General features: G+C 49.1%; 1 pseudogene; it reads right to left on the bottom strand.

Moving 5' to 3' along the window:
* Positions 1-705: 705 nt before the first annotated feature.
* On the bottom strand, positions 706-4,024 carry LOC120723162 (annotated as a pseudogene).
* Between the last annotated feature and the right edge of the window lie 851 nt (positions 4,025-4,875).

Genomic DNA, 4,875 nt, shown 5'->3' with positions numbered 1-4,875 from the left:
CAGCTACAGTTGTAGCCACAGCTGCCCTGGGGCAGACTGACAGAAGCAAGGCTGTCATATCGCGGCATCGGCCCCTCTGGCCATCACCAGTAGGCGGTAGGTGAAGTGTCTTGCCCAAGGACACAACGACCGAGACTGTCCGAGCCGGGGCTCGAACCGGCAACCTTCCGATTACAAGGCGAACTCCCAACTCTTGAGCCACGATCGCCCATGTGGTGTTCAGTGTCCAGGTTTTCAGTTTTTATTTGTCACATGCAAGTTAGCACAGGGTCAACATCGCAATGAAATGTATTTGACAAGCAAAAGACAGTCACTCAGCAGAATGGTACAGTAGAAGAAAAAAATAAAATAAATAGAAAAATAGTAAAGAGCAAAATATTAATAAGATGTAGTAAAAGAAAAAAAGAGAGATTTCTAGTTAACTGATTAAATATATATATATGTATATATAAATATATGTACACACTAGTGATTAAATAAAGAAAGTCTTAAATAGGAATGTGCCGGGGGGGGATGGGATATTGCACAGGAATGAGCAGCAGTACATCAGGTGAGGTCCTCACTGATGTGGGCGCCCAGGTACTGCTGCTCACCCTCTCCACTTCACGCTCCCGGGTAAACAGCGGCTGGTGAGGCCTCTTCTTCTTCCTCGTGTCCACTATCATCTCCTTTGTCTTATCATTTTTTTTGGATGAGGTTGTTGTCCTCACACCGTGACACCAGACCAGCCTCCTCTCTCCTATAAGCCACGTCGTCCTCTCCAGTGATGCGACCGATCACTGCAGTGTCATCCGTGAACTTCAAAATGATGTTGTCTTTGTTGGAGGCGACACAGTCATGGGTGACCAGGGTGTAGAGGATGGGGCTGAGGACACAACCCTGTGGGACGCCAGTGTTTGTCTGCCAGTCAAAAAGCCCTGTAGCCAGTCACAGAGGGTGGAGGGTGCAGGCCGAGTGTTGCCAGTCACAGAGGGTGGAGGCCGAGTGTAGCCAGTCACAGAGGGTGGAGGGTGCAGGCCGAGTGTTGCCAGTCACAGAGGGAGGAGGGTGCAGGCCGAGTGTTGCCAGCTTGTGAGTGAGTTTGTGGGATCACAGAATTGAAAGCGGAGCTGTAATCAACCAAAAGTACCCTGATGTATGAGTCTTTGTTTTCCAGGTGGGAGAGGTAGTAGTGAAGGGCAGCAGTGATGGTGTCTGATGTGGACCCACCTTGTCCATGCTCCCTGCCGCTTAAGGCCTACAGCTCTACTTACTCGCTCCTCCTCCACACCTGCTTGGACCTCTTCCTGGAGTAGCTGGTGTCTCTCCTTTCCCTGTGCCCTGCTGACCTGGGCCTTTGGGAAGTACCCCAAGCCTGCTCCCCCTGTTGCTAAGACCCTCACCAGTGTTTTCTGCCTTAGGTGTGACTCTGCCACCTCAACTGCCTTCTCAGCCTTCCACTTTCTTCCTGTCCTTACCTCAATACCTGCTGATGCCACCTTGCAGTCTTTAGAATCTCTTTACTGTAGGTGTGCGAGCCACCTTGAACTCTTCTGTGAGGCCACTGAAGGGTAACTGCAAGCTGTTGCTTGCGCCATACAATGCAGCGCTGGTGAGACTGCGGGGAAGTCCCAGCCACTTATGAAGAAAGCCACTGATCTTCCTTTCAAGGGATTCCACAGTAGTTATTGGAACTGTATAGACAAGCAAGGGCCACAGGATTCGGGGCAGGATGGAATGCTGGTAGATCCAGGCTTTAAATCTTCCAGGCAGGCCGGACTTATCCACCTTAATGAGCCACGCTCCCAGCTCCTCATTTGCCTTCTGAATGGCAGTAGAGTCTTTCAGGCTGGAGTCAAAGAGTTTCCCCAAGCTCTTGACTGGTTGTTCCGTTATGGATGGAATATCACCTTGCCCTTTTTCAGTACCATCGATCTTGACTTGGAAGGTTTAAAACTCATCCTTGCCCATGAGATGAGTCTCTCAAGACCTTGCAAGATCCACCTACACCCTGGGACTGATGATGTTGTAATGGTGAGGTCATCCATATAGGCTCTGATAGGGGGCTGACGAACACCTGACCTTGTTAGCGGCCCTCTGCACTCCACCTCCGCAGCCTTTACCACCATGTTCATTGCAAGGGCAAAGAGCGTAACTGAGATGGTACAGCCTGTTATTATACTGCCCCAGAAGTGACCCTAAGCCTGAAATTGGCATAATAGTCCAGGATCACGCCCTTGATCTTGCTGGGGATCTTGTAATCATGGTGGAGGTGTAAAGCATGCTCAACCAGTTTGTGTGGGATCGACCCATGCGCATTAGTCAGGTCCAGCCACAATACAGCTAGGTCACCTCTGTTCTCATGGGCTTCTCTTATAAGGTGTGTAACTACACCAGTGTGCTCTAGGCAACCAGGAGCTCCTGGGATCCCCCCCTTCTGAACTGATGGATCAATGTAATTATTTCTAAGGAGAAACTCGGTCAATCTCCGGGAGACAATGCTAAAAAACACCTTCCCCTCCACGCTCAATAGCGAAATGCTCTGAAACTGGTTTATGTTTTTTGAGTCCTTCTCTTTAGGAATCCAGACTCCCTCTGCATACCTCCACTGATCAGCAACTCTCCCTCTCCGCCATATCACCTTTAAGATCTTCCACAGGTGGCGAAGCAGCTCTGGGCAGCACTTATAAACAAGGTAGGGTACGCCACTGGGACCTGGGGAGGATGCTGATCGGGCTGCCTTGAAGACCTCACACACCTCCTTCAAACTTGGCTCCGTCAACTTGAACTCTACTGATGGTGGGGCAGGGTTGATGAGAGCTTCGTTTGGTCCCAAGTCTTGTTCTCTCAGTGGGTCACTCAAGGTCTCATGAAGGAAGTTATTCACCTCCTCTGCTGAGCACTCCAACTGGCCGCTTCACTTAACCCCAAGCAATTGTTTGGAAAAGCAAAAGGGATCAGCAATAAAAGCTGCACGTTTCCTGGCTCTCTCTCTTCCCCGCGTCCTGTGCCATTCTGCTCTACGGAGGGTAATCAGCTTCTTCCGCAAGATGTTATGCAGTTCCTCTAAAGCTTGCTTCTCCTCCGCATCAGCGTTCTCGAACTGCTTCTTAAGGCTCCTAAGCTCCTGGCGCTGTCGATGAATCTTCATGGCCCTGCGGTTCATGGTGTAAGGGGTCTTGTTGTTACACTTCTCAGTCAGGCCGAACCTTTCTGAGGCGTAGCTGACTATGATGGTGGTCATTGTTTTAAGCCTGTTGTCAGCATCTCTTTTGGCTACAGCTTGTATGATGTTGGAGACATCCTCATCAAACTTCTGCCACTCGCTCCGGCTGCTGGCTGGGGGCCACTTAATCTGCTGTTGTGGAACTACACTGCTTGGATTGGAAGAGTCCGGTGCGTGGAGGGACTGGGCTCTGTGGGGTGCCTCCTGGCCGGGCTCCTCCTGCATCTCACCAGGTTAAGGGCCTGTGCGTTGCACCTCACTCTCCCGCTCCAAACATTTCATTCTGGCCTGATGGACCTTTAGGCCACGCTGGTTCTTACACAGCTTCCTGCAGATACATGTCTTACTCGTAGTCCTTTCCATTGCGTTGGTCGTTAACCTTGAGTCCGTCTGATTGGAGACCTCCTCCTCCCCCCCTCTCGGGATCTCCTGGGGGTATCTTTCCATTGGCACAAAGTGCTTGTGCACAGATGTTTTCAGTCCTTCACTAAGAGATTTTGCAGTCGAGCTTCCCAGTGTGTGATTAGGGGGACATCTCTCCATCCATGCTTTGAATGTATTTTCCAACAGACCATTTAAATAATACATCTCTGTGTCATGTTCCTGTTCCACACAGGTGCATACTTTGGAAATCTCTGTGGCCATGTAGTGGTGATGTTGCTACCCAGTGTGGTTATGGGGTTTAAATAGAGCGGCTATTGGACGAATTTCACCAGTGTCACCAATTTTCTAAAGAAATATATTTCAGAAGGTGCTGTTGACATGAAAATCTCACCAGATGTGGCAACAACCCATCAAATCCACACATGCAAGGTCAATGGAAGAAGAAATGACATCAAAGTTTATATTAAATAAACTGAAAGTAACAAACCCAAAGCAACAAATGAGTTTTGCATCAATCATCGGTTTTTAATTGGAGATCTACGTAAGAATGCTAATCACAAACTGCTAATGAACTTCTACCATGGAGAGCCTTTGGCTGCACACTGTGGTTCAGCTGCTGTGGAGGACAAGAGGAAACTGCAGCGGGTGGTGAGGGCAGCAGAGCGGCCCTGGGCCCCACACTAACCTCCCTCAGAGACATTTATATACTGGCAATGTCGTCCTCAAGGACCCCTGGACACTCACTCCAGCCCCCACCCCTTCCCTCTGGTAGGTGCTACAGGTCGATCAGGTCAATGACAAACAGACTCAATAAAAGGTTTTACCCACATGAACTTACAATGCCCCACTGTGTGTGTGTAGAACAAAGATGTGAAGCAGCATGAGACTCACATGTGATGCTGTGACAAAGTGATCATGAAATAAAGAAATGTCCCATCACAGATGTTTTGCTGACAGCTGTGTTCAGCTCACAGAATAAAGAGTTTGAGTCCCTCACTGACTCAAACTCCTTCAGTGACACTTGCAGCCTTGCAGATTAGTTTGCTGATCCTGATGCATCTCTGGAGCTGATGCTGTCCCCCAGCAGACAACAACAACATAGATGCACTCACTATAGTCCACTTTACCCTCTAATCACATCTCTGACATCTGCAGGTTGCTCCAGTAGAGACTCTTGTGAATGCCAGGTGTTTGTGTTTGTATTGTTGTTCTGTAGTAAAACATTAAATTGACGCATGACGCCACCACACCAAGTGACACCGACATCTTCTGTTTGCATCTTCATG

This window comes from Simochromis diagramma, unplaced genomic scaffold (assembly GCF_900408965.1).
Source record: "Simochromis diagramma unplaced genomic scaffold, fSimDia1.1 OVJJ01000820.1, whole genome shotgun sequence".
Lineage (NCBI taxonomy): Eukaryota > Metazoa > Chordata > Actinopteri > Cichliformes > Cichlidae > Simochromis > Simochromis diagramma.
This window is presented reverse-complemented; position numbering and strand designations above follow the sequence as displayed.